The 20502-nt window shown below is 47.9% G+C and overlaps 1 protein-coding gene across 1 annotated transcript in view; it reads right to left on the reverse strand.

Annotated features, from left to right (window-relative positions):
• SMPD3 (sphingomyelin phosphodiesterase 3) overlaps nucleotides 1-19708 on the reverse strand; it is an 85071-nt gene extending 65363 nt beyond the window's left edge. Inside the window, exon 1 of the mRNA XM_047789492.1 lies at nucleotides 19569-19708. The gene's annotated coding sequence lies outside the window, so the exon portion shown is untranslated. The remainder of the gene's footprint in view (nucleotides 1-19568) is intronic.
• Between the last annotated feature and the right edge of the window lie 794 nt (nucleotides 19709-20502).

Below are 20502 nucleotides of genomic sequence, written 5' to 3' on the forward strand. Positions count from 1 at the left end.
CAGTCAGATTTTTGATGCTGGAAACAACAGTTACCACAAAAATCCCAGTGGACAGTGGTGACCAGAACAGGCTAGCCTGCCCAAGCCAGGGGCTTCTCATGATGTAATCAGACTTGGCTGCCCCGTGGGATCTTGGTCACTGCAGGGTTATGGATCTGGAGGTGGTCCTGGCCCACCAGGTGCCCCGAGGGTAGGCTACATGGAAGCGGAGGGCAGCATTAATGGTGATCTGGGCTCCCGTGTGGCAAAGTCAAGGCCCGTCGGCATTCCTACTGGAAACAGTGGGCTCAGTCCAATCACTCTGCTTCCCAGAGTCTGTGCTTTTGTGAGGAGGGTCAGTGTAGTAGGAACTGCCAGAGCTGGGCACCAATCAGAGCTGCATGTAGCAGGTTAGTGCCCTGTGCTTGAGTATGGTTCGGGGACAGGGTACCTACCATGACTGTCCTGGCAGTCTCGGGGCTGGGCTGGATCTCCTGCGGAGGCTCCCAGTGTCTGGGGGATGCTGGTCCTCAAGGCTATAACACTGATTCCTGGAGAATGGTTGTTGCTGCTCTCAGCAAAAGCTTGGGTCAGGAGAAAGGGTTGGCTTGGGGCCATGTGATGGGCTCTTCCTTTCTGGCCTGTGGTGGAGCCTGATCAGTTGCAGCCCAGCTGCGAAAGATAGTGGCTGTGTAATCTGCGGCTGCCACAGGCTTGCCCTGGTCATCCTTGTCAGCAGTGGGTCTCTACCAACCCTTTGGGCCGTGCCCTTCCCAGTTCTTTTCCAAATGAAGAACTTGAGGACCAAGGGAGGAAACCTCCTGGACCCAGCAGTGGGTCGCATCTTAGGGGAGTACGTTCGGGGTCTGCAGTGACGAAGAGAGCTTAAAGTGGGGCCAGGCTTCCTTGAGGAGGCAACACTCCAGGTCAGCTTTCACGCGACAGCCCAGAAGCTGCCCTCCCAGCCCCCAACATAAAGCCCACCTCCCATCTGTCCCTTTCTTTTCTCTCCTTTTTTTCACTTTCTTTCCAGGAAGGCACAGGGACATTTTCCAGGACGAACACTTAAGCCCACGGCAGTGGCCCTTTGCAAATCTTTGGAGCAGATGTTTTTTACTGCCTCCCAGTCACACTTTTTATTGGCCGCAGTGCCAGGGCCATGGGTTGTGATTCTGTGGTGAGAATCAATTTCATAGTCGTCAGTAAACTAAGAGGAGGATTAATTCAGACTCTGAGGCTGAGCATGACAGCTATTTTGGGTCATGTCCACATTTCATTCCTGAATGGACTCTGGCTTACCCATCCTGTCCCCGGTCCAGCTCCTCAGTCTTCTTTTTGAGTTCACATACTGAGTTTGGCCACATGCCTATGTGGAAGCCCTGGGCTAATTTCCAATCTCAGGGGCCTTTTCCCTCATCACCCCCCTCCCCGCTCCCCGCTCATTGTGAAAACCAAACAATATAGAAGAGGATCTGGAAATACATCATGTGGAATCATGCCCCTTGCATAGCAACAAATTCTGTTAGGTTTTCCCCTTCGATCCGGGACCATGTGTGTGATAGCTGGAACTGGACATTCTCTTTATGGTCTATTTATTCAATTAATGTCAGATGCATCTCTCTGTGTCCTTTGAGTCTTTGATAGCATCATTTCCAGTGGCTGCAGAATGTCGTGACAAGTGGATAGACATGCATTATTTAATCATTTGCCTCCTGTGCACAGTATTGCTACACATATTTGCCAGTCCCAGTGCAGGGAGGTGCAAAAGTGGGACCAGATTTCAGATGCATTTATTCATGAAACATTTATTAACTGTCAGTTAAAAGCAAGGAGGGGGAGTAAGAAAATGTGGCCCTCACTACCCAGTGGTTGAGATCTGACTGGGATAGGGAGACAGGCCCCCAGGTCTTGCACCGTGGCAGGAGATGTTCGGATTTCTGGTCCCCAGGGAAGTTATGATATGCCTGGTTCCAAGAAACTAGCTCTCATAAATTGGGCCTTTTCTTTTAGACATTGCTGGATCTCCTTTCATTTATTACTGATGATAAAGTAATAAAGCTTGGCACTAATGTACAAAACAAAAAACAAAAAGCGAACAAGCAGGGATTCTAGGGGATTTTCCTATCATCACTTCCATTTCAGTTCTGTGCCTTCTGATGTTTCTAAAGTGGGAGGAGAAAGGATGTGGCGCTAGAGCTGTACCTGTGGAAGCTGTGGGAAAACTGGGACTCCCATCCATCACTCGGCTGGGCTGGGGCGGGGAGGCTGGAAACCCCTGATAGGCGAAGAATAATAACCTGCTATGTTTAGTGAGCTCCTGCTTCAAGACAGTCTCTTGTTCTAGGCACTTCGTGTAAGGGAACATCATTTTCTTTACAGCAATATTTTATGGTAGGGATGATTCTCTTCATGATTAAGGAGAGTTTGTGAATTAGAAAATTTAAATAACTCGCTGGAGGTGATTTCTCAGTATCTCTTCTCCAAAACCAGATAGCTGCATCGCATTTCATGAAATCCTTTTTCTAAAGAGGGGACTCACGTATCTTTGCCTTCCAAAATAAAACAGTAACTGGCTAGCAATCTAGACCTAGGAATGCAAGAGAAATTATATGGAATAATTTTAGAAAGCTCTCTTAAAGTAATTTACTTTCTTTACTTTCCAATGAGAGTATGTACTTAGAGCTGAAATTGATAAGCATGTTATGTTTAAAATTAGTACTTCAGTTTATTTTGGTCATTTTCAAAAGAAACTGCATCTTTAAATTAACAGACCACATCAGTAGGCTAACCACCTGATCTCATCCTCACTCTTTTTTGCTAGTAGATTAAAGACTTATGGTATTTATAGACTTTCGACTTGCCCCTGAAAAGTCAGGAGACCAAACCAGAAACCACTGACCAGTAAATCTCAGTGGTGTCCCAGGGTCTCTGCACTGAACCAGCGGCTGGATATGTGTGGAAAGCAGAAGAGAATTTGAGGCACCGTGGATGAGCAGTCCAAGGGCCAGAGAGGGCTGGACCTGCTTTTTTATTTTTTACTTTTTAAAAATTTTATTGATTTATTTTCTTTTCAGGGCTGGACTGAGGCATATGGAGGTTTCCAGGCTAGGGGTCGAATTGGTGCTGTAGCTGCCGGCCTCTGCCAGAACCACAGCAACACAGGAGCCAAGCAACGTCTGCAACTTACACCACAGCTGACGGCAATGCTGGATCCTTAACCCACTGAGCAAGGCCAGGGATCGAACCTGTATCCTCATGGATACTAGTCAGATTAATTTCCTCTGAGCCATGATGGGAACTCGGGGCCTGGTTTTTTAAATTTGACTTTGTTGCTTTTCTTGATTATCGCTACAACCGTAATTCATAGTCCCATAAATCAGAGCAAGGGGTTTTTTTGTTTTTTTGTTTTTTGTCTTTTTAGGGCCGCACACATGGCACGTGGAGGTTCTCATGCTAGGGCTCGAATCGGATCTGTAGCCTCTGGCCTATGCCAGAGCCACAGCAATGCCAGATCCGAGCTGCGTCTGCAACCTACACCACTGCTCACCGCAATGCCGAATCCTTAACCCACTAATCGAGGCCAGGGATCAGGGATCAAGCCCACAGACTCATGATTCCTAGTCAGATTCGTTTCTGCTGCACCACGACGGGAACTCCCAAGAGCCACAGGTTTTGTTTCTAAATGGTCTGGAGAGGTACTTGTTCAAGGTGGTGATTTATTCTGATTCTTTCACAGGAACCTTCTTCTGCATCTGACTGAGGTTGATAAAATGCTTTCTTCACCACCCCTTGGGCCACCCCCTACCCGCCCCCCGTGTCACATTCAATCCCTGTGCCCCATCACCATGTCTTCAGAGAGGATTCAGTGACAGTTTGCTCTGAAGGCATGTCCACTGTGCCTGCCACCCCTGTATGGGATGGTGGCCAGTCTGCAGGCTCATGTACGCCCTTGATACTTTGTGATGAGCTTGGAGCTAGAGATGAATCCAGGAATCCTTGGCTTATAGAGCCCTCTACAAGAGTAGGTGAGGTCACCAGGGGTATGGGCAGAGGGGGAAAGGCCAGAATCTGTCTCAAGACAACCACCCTTGAGCTGCCAGTGGAGGTGGAAGGGTTGAAAGGCACAGTAGAAGGGGTGGGAACCGAATTGGGAGAACACAGTGCCCCAAGGCAGAGAAGCAGAGGTTTCAAGGAGGGAGTGACCAGGAGGGCCTGCTGAAGCCAGGAGGCCCGGGTTGGGTGGAACCTGCTAGGATTACTGCTCGCTGCTCTAGTTTGTTAAATTTTACCCAGATCTTGGAAATTATAAATCTTATGCTATGGCGATAAGTCTTAACTCTTTTTTCCAGTTATCTTCTTCTTAGTCATAGAATATTACATGATCATTAAAGAACATTGAGAAAAAGTGGAAAGAAAAATGTTAAATGTTTAATTTCCACCCTTTCTAAACATCAAATGTTAACGTTCTGGTGTGTTTTCTTTCAGTGGCTTTCAGTGGGTTTTCAGTGGTTTAGAGCTTTTAAAATGGCAATGATAATTATACTGTATATATACATTTGTACACAATTTAACATACTAGAAGCATCAATCTATAATTGGACTTTAAAAACATGACAAAAAAATCCTTTAGGCTGGTACAAAGTTCAGCACCTGCCTTTTAATTCAATCGTCTTCATGATATTACTCCTTTCTGTTATATGCATTTTGGCTACTTGATGTCAGGTACTAAGAATCGTATGTAAATTTATGCCCACAACTGTCTTCATCTTGTATTTTTAATGGTAACGGGTTTTGCCTCAAGTATTTTGATGCTAAAATACTGAGTGTACAAATGTTCAGAACATTTATGCTTTCACAATTGTGCCTATGAATATAAAATTACCCTTTTTATCCTGCTTGATGCTGCTTATTCCCTTAAACTGTGCTTTGTCTGACATAGCCACTCACATGTTCTCTTTTGTTTGCATTTACCTGGTATAGCTTTGCCTACCCTGGAGTCGTTTTATTTTAGGTGAGGCTCTTGCATTAATTTAATGCAGGGACCATTGTCTTCTAACAAGGGAATGGCAAATGCTTACATGTATTGTCCCTTGTCATCTTGTTTTGTGTTTTCTGCATCTCCTTTCTGTTCTGACTTTTGAGCCACAGCTGATGATTTCTTTTACCTTCCGCAGTGATTTGGAAGGGAGACATCTTGTTTCTCACTCCACTGATCTGCATTCTGTTGCCTCCAATGAATGTTTTAATTTGTCTCGGGTCTGTTTGTAAGCAGCTCTGCTTATCTCAGCCTAGCCCTGCTCATCTCCTGGAGGTGACATCCTCTGCAGAATGGTTTTAAAGGCCCTTTGTCGATTTTTTTTTCCCTCTGTTTGCTTATTCTGGGAAGGAAGTTGGGCATATGGAGCAGGACCGCTGAGGGACTCTCCCTGGAGGAAGGTCCCTGTGTTCTTGCAAGACGGGGAGGGGTGGTCCAGGCTCTATAGCCAGAGGGGGTGTGTGTCTGGCGGTGCTGCCCAGGGAAGCCCAAGCAGGAAGTGCCTGGGGGCCCTTGGTTGAGAAAAGTGACCTGAGCAGACCTGGTCCCAGCTGACAGGAATGAACTCTCTGCTGAGAGAGGGTCCCAAGGCTGAGGGACCAGAGTGAGGGGGTGTGGGTAGGGTGGGTGGGACCTGAGCTGGCAGGGTCCTGGTTCGGGTCTAGACAGGCAGTTCAGGGTCTGAGAGTCTAAGGGTGTGAAATTCTGGGCATGTGAACTATTTTATTTTATTTTTTTTTGCTTTTTAGGGCCACACCAGTGGCATATGGAAGTTCCCAGGCTAGGGGTCGAATTGGAGCTACAGCTGCCAGCCTATACTACAGCCACAGCCACAGCAACTCAGGATCCAAGCCGAGCCTGCAAACTACATCACAGCTCACGGCAAAGCCGGATCCCCAACCCACAGAGCCAGGCCAGATTCATTTCCTCTGCGCCGCAAAGGGAAGTCCATGAATTATTTTTAAATAAGCTTTTTTTCAGGGCCACAGCTGCTGCGTATGGAAGTTCCCAGGCTAGGAGTCAAATCGGAGCTGCAGCTGCTGGCTTACGCTACAGCCACAGCAAAGTGGGATCTGTGCCGCGTCTGTGATCTACGCTGGATTTGCAGCCCACTGAGTAAGGCCAGGGATTGAACCCTCATCCTCATGGATACTAGTCGGATTTGTTTCTGCTGCACCACAGTGGGAACTCCCTAAAATATGCTTTTTAAGACTTATAAATGCGGAGTTCCCATCGTGGTGCAGCAGAAACGAATCTGACTAGGAATGCAGACTTGGCTTGGATCCCCGCGTTGCTGTGGCTGTGGTGTAGGCTAGCAGCTGTAGCTCCAATTCCACGCCTACCCTGGGAACCTCCATATGCAGCGGGTGTGGCCCTAAAACAAACAAACAAACAAAAAGGCTTGTAAATGGAATTTCATTGAGGGCTTTCTCGGGGCCTCCATTTATTTACTCTCTTAACCAGGTTTCTTTACCATGAATTGTATATTAAAACTCCACAGGGCAATTAATAGCTTTAAGTGACTTGTTTAAATGTAAATACTCTGGCTTTTTTTTTTTTTTTTCATGTATGCAAGATAGTTGCTCCTTTGGACTCCCTAAGACAGAGATGGGAGGCCAACGTCACACCCACAGGCAGGAGAGAGCTGGGGCCTGGGAAAGGCAGGGTGGGGCCACCTGCCACCAATGATCCTCTGCCTGACAGGGCAATGCTTTCCTAAGAGTGGCCACAAGTTAAAGACTGGCTGGTGATACGGGGCAGTGCATGCAGTGGTCAGAGCTTTGACAGGGCCAGCCTGGCTTTTGGTCTTCCAAGGAGGGTGGTGAGCCAAATAGCTACTCAGGAGAGCGAGACCTTTTCCACCAGACACCAAAAACTGACACCTCACCAACACCAAGTTCCTTTAGGACCAGATCCTCTGGGAAGCCTTGGAACATTTAGCCAGAATCGAGAGGTAGTATCATCAGGGTCCAGATAAGCAGGGGCTGGGACAAAGCCAGGCCCAGCCATTGGAGTCAAGGTCAACACTCTAATCTACAGGCCCACATGATCATGGTGGCTACTGTCAAGCCCTGGAGCACCAGGCGAGAACACTGAGGTCCAGAGATGTAGGCGAGGCATCCACGTTCATTCAGTGGGCTGATTCCAGTTCCTCCCAGTGTTTCAAAATATTTGACCCATTTGTTTTTCTTCTTCTATGAGTTGGTGTCAACCCTTTGCCTCAGGGATTAAGGTCCAAACCTAACACATGAGAGAGAGGGAGGAAGGGAGGGGTGATCCCTGTCAGAGTTAGTCATTCCTCTTCCGTGTTTTCAGTGCTCCCTGCTCATCCCTCCATCATACCATTTATCTGGTGGCACTGGAATTACCTGCCTCTGTTTGTCTTTCTCACAGCAGTGAGTACCTAAGAGCAGGGACTTTGTGCAGTTCTTTTTATACAGTTAGGCATACATGAATTTTGTTAATGAATGTTGATGAATTCACAGCTCTCCACTCACTGTAAATAGGTTACGGTGGCTTGGTCCTATTAAATGTGCAATCTTTCTATGATCAATTAATTAAAAATGTTGTTCTTCTGAAGGTTAATATCTGAAAAACTAGGCTTGTCTTAGCATACTGTGCCTGTGGGGAGTGTGGCTGCTTGGGCCACACTGCTTCATAGTGCCCCTTGTAGCAGCATGCTCTAATTGCAGGCAAAGGGTCTTGAAAGTGGGTCTTTCAAGCTTTTGTGGAGGAAAAACATTTTCACTGAGTGAATGCATCAGGTTTCTGAAATATACCAGCCTCTGCCTCCTTTGCCCTCACTCTGCTACCCCAGATTCCAGAGCTGGAGTCATAGCTGCTCAGATTTGAGACAAGATTAGGTTGGCGGTGTTAATAAGATCCCTGTTTGGCTCACCTGCTGGGCTACAGGTGAGGCAGCATCTATAAGGAAACATCATGAAGTGGTCATGTTCATTTTCACATTTCCTATTCTGTACTCCATGGTCTATTTTAGATTGGCTAGCCCCCTAAGGATAGGGCCTTAGGTCTCATTCACCCCCATCTCTCCAATGCCTGGCTCAGCACAGAGTAGGTGGCAGATGCTGTTCTGGGAATGTCTAAGAATTGGCATGTCAGAGCCTTTGTGTCAAAATGATCAGGTAAATGAGACCTGGCTGGTAAACTGCTCTGAAATCACCACAGCTCTACTTTGTGAGGCCCAGTCATTCTAAGCATCCACACCTTTATTCTGATTTCTCAATTCGGTCTTATTCTTCGGAAGTCACCATTTCCACTGTGCTGCATTCAGTGTGCGTGGACACACATTACTCATTACTAGGGTCAGTGACCAGATGAACCCTGAACATTCCATTACCAAGTGTTTGTCATTTCTCATTAGTCTTATGTTTATAATCATTATGGACTTTTCCCTAGACAACTTGTCAAAGTCTGTATGGTTTCGCCAACCTGTGAATTTATCCCTCCAGAACTGTGGGGGGCATCTGGAACCCTAATAGGACTTTCCAAAGAAGACACAGTACAGCATCATGATCTGTTTCATCTTCTGTCATCTTGTACATCAAAATTCCCCCTTTCTCATCAAAGGACTCTCTCATGGCTGTGAAAGTTACCTCCCCCACTGCCTCACATCCTTCACAGAACTGCAGGTGCCGCATCTGTATCCCTCTCCCTTCCTGCCTTTGTTTTGCATTGTTATTAGAAGCGTAGCCATGGAGAGAAATCTGGTGGTCAGCAGCAACTGCAGCCATTAGAAAAGACAGATTTTCCTTCTAATCAGCGTAAGGAGAATGGGGTTCGGCTTCCAGTTCCTACAGTTTGCAGAGAAATAGGCAGAACGAATTTGAGATGGCAAGTCCAGAAAAATCCCCTTTTGTGAGACAAGCTCTCTGCACAGGAGGGGGCCACTGATTGACAGGTACAGCATCCAGAAAGGGGTATGGGATTTGCAGTGACCCCCGACTCGGGCCCTCACAGCGGCCACTCTAGGAGGCAGCCACTCGGGGGTGTCACTCTAGAATCATGGACCAAAGATAACACTGCCTGCCTCCCAGAGTACAGAGAAAAGGTCTCAGCCCAGGGGGCAAGACTTCTGCCTCCTCTCTCACAGAAAAAACCCTCCTAAGCCTTTTGCCTGAATTGGGGCATTGCAGCTGTGCTTGGCATCTGTGCCTCCTGGCAGCTCATGCTGCTTGACACAGACAGCAATTGTAGCAGACCTACCACCATTCTACTGCCTAGAGCTTTTGTGAAGACCAAATAAGAGAAAAGTCCATGCATGTTCTCTAAAGGGCACAGAGCACTGGGAGGAATGCTGGATGGCGGAGCTAACTGGCCACACCCTCCACAAGCTCTGGCTTTGGGCATATTTGATGAGCATGGTCTATACTGCAATAAAATGCCCACATTCAGTGAGATGCCCCAGATTGGTAGTTTCAGATTTCATGTCTCTTTCTTTGCCTATAAACTTTTGTCAGCTAACCTTTGTTACCCAAAGATTTCCTCAATCCTTCTTTCCAAAAATCTATTTCCTACTGAAACTCTGTTCTCTATTTCGGGGGCCCTGGAATAAATACATCACTGGCATAGCCAGCCCTGTTCTTTTGGTCACAGCTTTTCTCTGCCTTCCCTCCCCACCCAAACCTTCAGAGCACCCACCCTTGAAGATCAAGCAGAAAATCTCTCCACAAGCTGACCCACAAATTACCTCGCCCTCCTTCAAAATAAGTTATTGGATTCCTGCTGACCTTGAACCAGGGAGGCAGCAATCACCATGGTTAAGAGCAAGTTCTGCAGTCAGACTGCACACCTCCTACTGCCTGTGTGACCCTGGGCAAGTTACTTGAAGTTCCTGAGTATTACTTTCCTCAGCTATAAACCAGGGATAATAATGGCAGCTTTGTTATGCATGTAAAGGGCTGAGCACAATGCCCGAAGGAGGGTTACTATCGTCCTAAGAATTTTCTTTATATGTTGCCATGTAAGGGCATAACAGCCTAGGAAAAGTATATTTTATTGCCCCATATAAAGAAAATGAGGCTCAGAAAGGTTAAAGCACTTGCCCAAGGTCACACATTTGGTGATGAAGCAAAGATTCAGTCAGGTCTGTCTGGTTGGGACCCACCGCTTTTCCACTGCCGTAGCCAACCCATGCTATTAGGCCTCCTATGGTTACTTCAGCCCTGGTTCCTTGGTTCACCCATCATGTGGGCATCACTCCTCTCCCCAGCCAGACTCTGGGCTCCTCCAGAGCCAGGTTTCTCAAAATGCCCCCACCCCTGCTATGTACCCTTCAGTGTCTGTTGAGTGAACAAAAGAGTAAAGGGATGGGAAAAATTCATTTCAAAATCAGATTCTATCCCAAAGAACCTGACCCTGGCATTTAAGTCCCTGGAAGTCAAGGGCCTTTCAAGAGAACTAGGGGTGAGCCCACCTCCAGGCTCTTCCTCCACTTCAATCCGCCCACCACACTTTGACCCAGGATATCTGACCATGTTTCCTTCCAAAACACTCCCAGGGATCTCTGTCCTTCCTGTGGGACTAGAAAGGAGTTTGGTTCCAACATGCTCTGTTAACATGTCTTCGCTGAGCTTAACATGTATTTCTTTGATCCAGAGGCAAACTTTTGGAAAAGCGATGGTCAGAGTTCCCGTCGTGGCGCAGTGGTTAACGAATCCGACTAGGAACCATGAGGTTGCGGGTTCGATCCCTGCCCTTGCTCAGTGGGTTAACGATCCGGCGTTGCCGTGAGCTGTGGTGTAGGTTGCAGACGTGGCTCGGATCCCGCGTTGTTGTGGCCCTGGTGTAGGCCGGTGGCTACAGCTCCGATTCGACCCCTAGCCTGGGAACCTCCATATGCCGCGGGAGCGGCCCAAGAAATAGCAAAAAGACAAAAAAAAAAAAAAAAGCGATGGTCAAGGATAGCAACAATGTGCTCCCTCAGAGCTGTGCAGTGAAGGCTCCATGGCCACGTTCTCCAGTGACTGTGGTTTCTGAACTTACGTCCCTTTATTTTTAAAGTAAAGCTGTATGTAAAGTGCTGTAAACACCAACATCAGAATGTCAGAATTTCAGGATAGACATGAGAGAACAATGTCCATTTTGCTGCTTGCCTCATCGTCCCGGGGAAAGAACTGCACATTTGTTAATGAGACAGGGGAACATGAAAGATGGTGAGGTGTGCCCAAAGTGGCTGAGACCCTACATTTTGGTGTAGACACACTTAATCATGTGAAACTGTCCTTTAAACTTCTTCAGGGACCAAGCAAAGATGAGGAATGGGGGCAGTAGAACTGTAGAAAAGAGGAGTTCCCGTTGTGGCGCAGTGGTTAACGAATCCGACTAGGAACCATGAGGTTGTGGGTTTGATCCCTGGCCTTGCTCAGTGGGTTAAGGACCTGGTGTTGCCGTGAGCTGTGGTGTAGATTGCAGATGCGGCTCGGATCCAGTGTTGCTGTGGCTCTGGCGTAGGCTGGTGGCTACGGCTCTAATTAGACCCCTAGCCTGGGAACCTCCATATGCTGCTGGAGCGGCCCTAGAAAAGACAAAAAAAAAAAAAGTAGCAAAGACTGTTGATTTTTTTTTTCTATTAAAGAACACCTGAAATCTCATTTAATCATAGCCACCATGTTTTGAGTGCTCAAGACTCAGTATCTTGATCAAGGCCAACGGGAGGCAGAGTGGCTCTGACCTTGTGTATGTCTGACTCCTGTGCAACATCTTTCTCCTAGAGCACAAGGCTCTCATTTCCCTGAGGAATCTTGGAGTCCAAGAGACTTAGAGTTCTTGGGTCATCTGTTATAAGCACCCTCTAATCATCCTCTTCTTCAACTTATTAGCAGAGGTCAAGACCTGTGCATAATTCAGTTAGCTAATTTGTTTATTCATCATATGCTTATGTAAATGGCTTGAACTCTTTCTCAGTATCCTCATCTGCAAGAAAATTGGGGCCACATCAACGTAATTCATGCGCTTATACTTGCAAGTGTTTTCAATCATGTTTTATTTTTTTATTTTTTATTTTTTTGCTTTTTAGGGCTGCACCCATGGCATATGGAGGTTCCCAGGCTAGGGGTCTAATTGGAGCTACATCTGCCTGCCTACACATTAGCCACAGCAATGCAGGATCTGAGCCATGTCTGCAATCTACACCACAGTTCATGGCAACACCGGATCCTTAACCCACTGATCAAGGCCAGGGATCGAACCCGAAACGTCATGGTTCCTAATCGGACTCATTTCCGCTGCACCACAACAGGAACTCCCGTCAGTCATGTTTTAACTGGTAGTAAATCTTTTGTTTGATTTATCTGAAAATTGTTTGTTCTTCTTCTGGTTGCCCCATCTTATAAGAATTTATGAGCCCCTTCTGATAACAGTAGCAGCTAAGTAAAAAGAAACAAGTGAAATTAATTTTAATAATATTTATTTAACCCAATGTATTCCAAATGTTATTTTAACCCGTAATCATTATTAACATTATTAATGAGCTATTTTATTCTTTTTATACTAATTTTTCAGAATCTGGTGTATATTTTATACTTACATCTCAGTTCAGACTAGTCGTATTTCAAGTGCTCAGTAGCTGCCTGTGGTTATTACATGGACAACACAGATATAAATAGGTATTTTCCTTGTCCTATTTCATCTATTTGTTTCTATTTCAACTTTAAATTTAGGTTTTGCATTAGGATTGGATCATAAAAGGCTATGATCAAATGAAAATGTGCCCTTTGGATAATTTAATAAACATAGCAGCAGTTTAGGACAGTGGCAAGAACGTGCCTTAGAAATTATAAAACCTGGTTCTCATCCTCACCACTGACTGGGCCTTTGACCAGTGGCAACCCTCAACCTCCCTCAGCCTCTTTCTTCATGTTAAAAAAGAGGCTTATGATTATTAAGTGTCTTTTTATTTCTAAGAAACTCTGCTTACAGCACATACCCTTTTCAGGGTTTCTGCAGCTGTTTCCTCTTTCCAGTCAAAATTTTTGTATGATGGGGCTTATCCCACGTTGGTGTTGTGTTCCTTGTGCCCAGCTCTGTGCCTGGCACACTGTAGGCACAAGGAATGTTTGTTGAATGAATGAAAATCCAGTTCTTCTTTGGGGGAATCCTGGGCCTCAATTTTGCTAGAATAACTATATCATCCGTAGCAATTAATTACACTTTCATTTTCTTTCTCATATTAGCCTAAAATCCTGATAATCTAAGCCTTTTGAAGGGCAATAGCTGGGATTAGAAACCATTTCCTGATCCTGTTAGCAAAGGAGATAGTGCTCAGCTATAGGCATGGCTGCCTAGAGACCCCCGCAAATGGCCTCCCTCTTATTACATGCTGTTCTGATGCCGAGGAGAGTTTATTAATGACTCTAAATAAGAAAACAATCAAATCTGTCTGCACTCGTATGAGTCAGAGCAGACCCAGATGCGGAGCCGGTCCTTGGCCTCCAAGTGCCCTCAGGAAAAGCAATAGCAGCCTTTGCTCCGAACGTCAAAGCCCTGCGAAATTCCAACCTAGAAGGGGGAGGAATTGCTCAAAATGGATTGGAGATCCAACATGAAGTGAAGCAGATTTTCAAAAGGCCAGGCCCCCTATCTGGATGTTGTGCACACTGAGGTCTAGGGAGAGCTATTTCACTCTACTCTCCTTAGGCACTCAAACCTATGGCTAGGAGTTCTCAGGCACAGGCCCTTTGTGTATGTGGCAAGATTGGGGCAGTTGGCACTGCCAGCTTGGGAAGACCAGAGGATATCTGTGGCCTGAAGTCCGTCAAGGCCCAAATCTGCTTACCTTCAGGACTCCTGCAACCACATACAAAGGTGGAACATTGGTTGTGATGACATGAGGCAGGAATGTGATGTTTCCCTGAGATTATTTGAGGCTCACAGCAGTGAAAACTTTTATTTTGATATTAGAAGCTTTGCTGTGAAGAATCTTGAGAGTGGGAATAGGTGGAAGGAGCCTTTTAACAATATCCAAACGTCCTCAGCATTGGAACAGGGTGCTAGCAAATAAAGATAAGCCTTTTTTTTTTTTTTTTTTTAAAGCTCTATATGTACTCTGTTGAATAATGACGGTGTCCTCAGGGTTTTTTTTCCTCTCTATTCTTGCAGATTATTAAAACATATTTTGTTGCCATGCTGGCTTGACTTCCTGTGAAACTGTTCCACTCTAGAAAGAAAACCCTGGGCCACTGACCATAAGGGTCATCTACTTCCATTTCCACTTCTTTGGCAGTCAAGCTCAGGTAACAAGCCCTTTGTCAGGATAAGATGTAAAGTATGTGGCAACATCCTTGCTGAATTTGGAAGGACTCTGATTTATGTCTGAATCTTAGTCCCCAATCCTCTTCCTCTAAAATCTAGTTGGAATCTCATAGAGGACAGTCCAATACTTCAATTTTTCCTCTATAATTTTTTCTATAATATAACCGTAGGGAAAAAATAGTAGTAGGAGTTTGAGATCCAGGTTAGAACTTAAACTCTACTCCTTCTGAGCTGTATAACCACAGGCAAACCCCTTTTCCTCTCAGAGCTTCCTTTCCTCATCTTGAAAGTGGGAATAACAACACCACCCACCTCATAGGACTATGAGGTTTAAATACATTCTTACATGTGAAGAGCCTGACTCAGAAAGGTTTCTTCTAATTATTAGCTTATAATTCTTTAAATAGGAATTGCTGATGGGTTCATTCAAAGGGATGCAGTGGACCCTCTACAGCTATGTTTTCTCCTTTCCATTTTTTTTTTTGTCTTTTATTTTAGGGCTGTACCCGCGGCATATGGAGGTTCCCAGGCTAGGGGTCCAATAGAGTTATAGCCACTGGCCTATGCCACAGCTACAGCAACGCCAGACCTGAGCTGTGTCTGCAGCCTATACCACAGCTCCCAGCAATGCTGGATCCCCAGCCCACTGAGCAAGGCCAGGGATCGAACCTGCGTCCTCATGGATGTTAGATTTGTTTCTGCTGAGCCACAACGGAAACTCCCTCCTATTTCATTCTGTAACTAGCTTTGCAGAAATCATCACAGAGGCTGTGTTTTCAGAGCTTGCTTCTACTCCATGCCCCAAAATTCTCCCTTTCCATTAGGGGGGCTGAGGCCAGTGCTCCAGAACCTTGGACAGCTCCACTCCCTAGCAACTACTGGGCTGCTGCCTGAGGGAACAGGAAGGACTTGGGAGATTTTTCCACAGGGGCTGCCATGGGAATTTAGGAACCCTAAAGGCTGCAGTCTCATTCCCAGCATGTGTGCCATTTGCATGCGTGCTAAGGTTCTTCAACATGGCCAGCCCTCCTGGAAAATTTTGAGGAGAGGAAACCTGTTTAACTCCCTAAGATTTACCAAATCTTCAGGGCCTTTCCTTCGTTCCTGTGAACCCCAAGGATTTTTTTTTTTGAGCCTAAGAACAGAAATACCACCCACATCTTCCTGTATCTTCTGATATATATCTTGTTTGGCTTCAGTACAAGGATTAAACATTCTTGATTAACCTCAAGTGAAAGTAATAATGAAGAAAGGTTTTATAAGACAGAAATTCATGCATGAATTAAAAAACCCCATAATGTTATTGCCTGAGTGTAATGTTAAGTGACATTTTCTAATCAGGGTAAGCGGGTAGTTCAATTTATGAGATAATTTAGCTTTTCGCTCTCCAGTGCAAAACACAACACACACATGCAGTCACCTTCTGAAGAGCCAAGGAAGAGATTAAGTCCTATTTTTACTTTATGATACTGAGTCACATAGTTCAATGCAAATCACACTGATGCCAAAGTAAGAACAATACCAGGTATTTAAATACCTCTTTTCCTTTTGGGAGCTCTAAAGAATTTGTGGCTGTGTGAAATCCTTTTAGAGCAACTCCAGGAAAGGAGACACCTGTCACTTGATGGGCATTTAAGACTGAGCATCCATCTCCCCTATTCCCATCATTAGGCCTGGAGGAGCCAGGGTTTGTCAGTTCTTTGCATTTAGTAATAGCTTCCTGATATCTGCATTTTCTGGGCCATATTGTGTTTTTTTTTTCTTTTCTTTTTTTTTTGTCTTTTTGCCTTTTCTAGGACTGCTTCCCGCGGCATATGGAGGTTCCCAGGCTAGGGGTCCAATCAGAGCTGCAGCTGCCGGCCTTCGCCAGAGCCACAGCAACGCAGGATCCGAGCCACGTCTGCAACCTACACCACAGCTCATGGCAATGCTGGATCCTTAGCCCACTGAGCAAAGCCAGGGTTCACCTACAACCTCATGGTTCCTAGTCAGATGTGTTAACCACTGAGCCACAACGGGAACTCCTGGGCCATGTTGTTGATAAGGAAGAAGAAAGCTTATGTTTGAAAAATTTGTTTTTGACTAATCTAAATTAGTGATTTAATTATGAGGAAGAGAGGAGGATAAAAGTAGAATAGGAAGAGAAAGGAGAAAGGAATTGAAGAAGAGGAAAAGACAGGGTATATGCTTAAACCTCCTTGAGCCTGATAAATATTTTTCATGCATTTTTCTCATAAATAAATTTGATGCCCACCCCTAATTGGATGGAAACTTGAGCAAAGGCGTTTAGGTCCTCTTTAAATATTTCCACATGCATGAGGACAGTGTCAGTTCCATCACTTGAAGGAACTGTGTACAAGAACATCAACTCAGGACTCCATAAGCAGACAGGTAGCCACTAAGTAAAAAGGTTTGTGGTTTTCACCTAACAATGCCCACACCCACCTTGAGCTTTCACACCTTGGGCCAGTGTTAGTTGCCAAATTGCAGCTTGGTTTCACTTCTGCCCAGCAGAGGTCGCTGTGGATACTTGTAGAGACTGGTTGGGGCAGGGCTGGGCTGGATGGTGGCTCTACTGTCTGTTAACTGCTCTTCCTCTAGGTCCACTGGCCCTCGTTGTATGGGAAAAGGAGTCTCAGGTGGGGATTATCTCAAAGCCACACAGCACCTTTGCATAAAAGTGCTGTGAAATGGAGGTCACTTAGTGGGAATGGGCAGGTTTGAGAGGGCTATCCTCATCCTCTAGGGATATCTATCCATAGTGATATCTTTGTGACACACTTGTGTCCTCTCTACAAGTGCACCTGGTATTACTGAGAGGCCACCTGTCACTGACCTGCAACTCCAACCCCATGGCCCTTCCAGATAGAGGTCCAAGTGACAAAAGTTGTCTTGCCACACAGTCTTACACCCATATCGTAAGAACTCTCCTGGAGTTCCTGTTGTGGCACAGTGGAAACAATCCAAATAGTATCCATGAGGACGAGGGTTCAACCCTGGCCTTGCTCAGTGGGTTAAGGATCCAGGGTTGCTGTGAGCTGTGGTGTAGGTCAAAGACACTGCTTGGATCCAGCATTGCTGTGGCTGTGGCATGGGCCAACAGCTGTAACTCTGTTTCAACCCCTAACCTGGGAACTTCCATATGCCGCGAGTGCAGCCCAAAAGGCAAAAACAAACAAAAAAACAAGGAACCCCTCTGCTTATGAGCTCCCCAAGCCTCACTTGTCAGCCTATGATGGTGGGGGACAGAATTCTGGTCCTCAGGCAGCCCACTGCAGCAGGATAAGGTTTCTGAGGGATGGGAAAGGCAGGGCACTGGAGAGGATGTTAGGGTCAGACCCAAGGCACCAAAAGGGCTGAAGAGGGCTCCACTTACTTGTGCGGTCCCACTTTCTGGGCCACACCACATGCACATGGCCTGAAGCTATCTTTACCTGAGGGAATCCAGTGGGACTTTAGGTCATTACTGTGATTTGAGAGTTGAAGGTGACTACCCTGCTCCCCGCCTCTGAGGCCAACAGTACTTCATTCTTTTCACACACAGCCAGCCAGATGCACAAGCTCACTATGACACGCATGTGAACACTAGAGCACACCTTGGCACCTCCCTAGTCATACACATTCACACTCAAACTCTGACCCACACCATTGCCCATGCAAACATTACACTCTGACACACACACACACACACAACCAAATTTGACCTAACATGGCTGATGGAGTGGGTGGGGTTGGGAGGGGTTAGTCAGGATGATCCTGCGGACCCTGACTCACTCATGCCTCGAACCTTGGGTCTCTTCTGCGAGGCAGAACCCCTTGCCTGTCCACGTCCTCATGGTCACAGGTCTTGAATGCCCCACAGACGGGACCCTGTTACCATCGCACACACGGCACCCGGAGGCAGGACCCGCGGGGGCGGGAGGGAAGGGTGTGGGGTATATAGTGCCCTGCCCCGCGCGGCCGCCTCCTCCCTCGGGATTTTCCATCCCCGCTCGCGCGGGCCCGCGAGGAGCGAGCACGCTTTGTCTCCTGCCTGGCTTCTGTCACGCTTCCGCGGAAGCTCCCCGCGCCGCACCCGAACCCCCCCTCCCTCGGCCTCGCCCCCCGCCCAGCCGGTGGCGCAGGCCCGCCAGTGCGGCGACCGCGGCTTTGTCCTCCCTCGGATGCTGGGGCCGAGCTTGAAAGCCCTGCGCTCAGAGCGGCCGCCGCGTGGCTGAGATAGGTGTCTGTAGCCGGATCTGAGGCGCACCCTGCGCTGAGCGGAACAGCCCAAGGGTCTACAGCCGCGGTGGGCGTCTACCTGGAGCTTCAGGGTGCCCGAGAGGGGACTAGCCCTGTCCCACCCAGCACGTGCCCATCCGGGTCTGGCTCCCCGATGCGGTACAGGAGCACGGGCTCCGGAGTGGGGCGGGAAGGGTCGTCTCGACTAAGGGCCCCTGGCCTGGATCGAGGTAGAGGGGGTCAAGGTGGTAAGGCGTGGAAGGGGAGAGGCCAGGGAGGTTCCTCAATCCCTCTTACTTTTCCCCACTGCACACCTCACCCCCTGGCCACTCTGACCTTAGACGCGGGGCCCAGATCGCAAAGGACCCCGAGAACCCGTCAGTGCTTTCCTGTACCGGCGGCTCCTGTCAAAGTAGGGAGGGGTCTCCCAGCCTTTACCCTCACATCTCATTTTCCCCTACCCCCCATAACCAAGGCGGGTCCAGCTGGGAGGGGAAGAGTCCTCTGTCTCCATCTTCATCCCGTTTCCCCTCCTCAGAAGCCCTCGGCTTCAGCAGAGAGATGAGTACTAGGATAGGTGTTCATGACATCCCCAAACAGCCCTTCCTCAATAACCCCAGAAGATTCTGAGCAGAGGAGGAGGCGTCCCGCTGTTTTATCCATTCCATCCAGACTCTTTGTAACCTCAAGAAGCCGAGGTGTTGTGGGGAAGGGACCCCCTTCCTCTGAATCTTTCATCTCAAGACACTTTCCCATTCTCAATAATCAAGGCAGCCTGGACTTTGGGCACTAGAGGAGAGAAGCTCCAAGCTCTCAACGCCCTCTCACTAGGGATGGAGGGGCAGGTCACCAGCCCTCTACCTTCACGCTCAAGAGCCCCCTTCACCATAAGACAAAAACTAACCAAAGCTGCTCCGACCTCAGACGCGGGGCCACAGTCAGCAGCGCTCCAGGACAATGGTCTTGAGGGCGGTGAGGACAGGTCCCATCAACTCACCAGGCCCCCTCATGCCTCAATTCATTCCCTCCCCAATAAAACAAAAGCGAATCTGAAAGCACCGACCTCAGAAAGGCTGGAGGGCGGTCTGGGAGCTCCTCCGAGCTCTTCACGGCTCCAGCTTCTAGGCGATGCCTTTCGCGACGGCGACGGCGCGGTACGCGGCTGCGACCGCGGCGCCTGCAACCTCGGCTCGCGCAACCGGAGCCTCCCTCGGACTCAGCACCTGGAGAGGCGAACAGCTCCGCGCCTCATTCCGATGACCCCGCCTCCTCCGTGCCTCCGTAGCCAATGGCCACCCGGGCCCCGCCCAGGGGGCCGCCCATTGGGAGGGTGCAGTCCTGGCTCCCTGCTGCCCCGCCCGCGGGTTCCTCTCTCTCTCTCTAGCAGGACCTCATTCCCCAGAGACGCCGGAGTTTTACGCGCCGGCTTCTGGAACCTGTAGTCCTTTAAGGACGCAGAGTGGGCTCAAGTCGCGGGCCGGTAACCAGAGGTGGACTGCATTTCCCAGAGTGCATTGACGAAACGTAGGCGCTGAGGAGGGCGGGAGGACTGTTTCTATAGCAAAGGCGGCTGGTTGGGAGTGGCTGACGGAGAAATGGGGCAGGCCGCGGGACCCTCGAAGAATTGTGCAGGATTTCGGGCGGCCTCTTAGGAGGCCGTTTCTATTCTTGTCTGTCCTCGATCCCCACTCCGGGACGCTGGGCTTCAGTTTTCTTATCTGGAAAGAGGGGCATGGAGTCGTCTCTCCACTCACACTCTGCGGTGTTAGGGCAATTCGAGAGCAAGCCCCTTTGGTTTGCCTAGCAAAGGTGAGAGAGGAAGGAGACCTTCGACCTGAGAGTGGAAGGGGCACGTTCTGAGTTTTATCCCTTTATTTTTGTCTCGATCTTGTCATTGAGCGCTTTGCTTTTGGTCATTTTCCTTGGGCCATCAAGGCCTTCCTGTCCTGGGTTCTGGCCTCCTTCACGCCACCCCCCATACATCAGGGTCTCTCACA

This window comes from Phacochoerus africanus, chromosome 8 (assembly GCF_016906955.1).
Source record: "Phacochoerus africanus isolate WHEZ1 chromosome 8, ROS_Pafr_v1, whole genome shotgun sequence".
Lineage (NCBI taxonomy): Eukaryota > Metazoa > Chordata > Mammalia > Artiodactyla > Suidae > Phacochoerus > Phacochoerus africanus.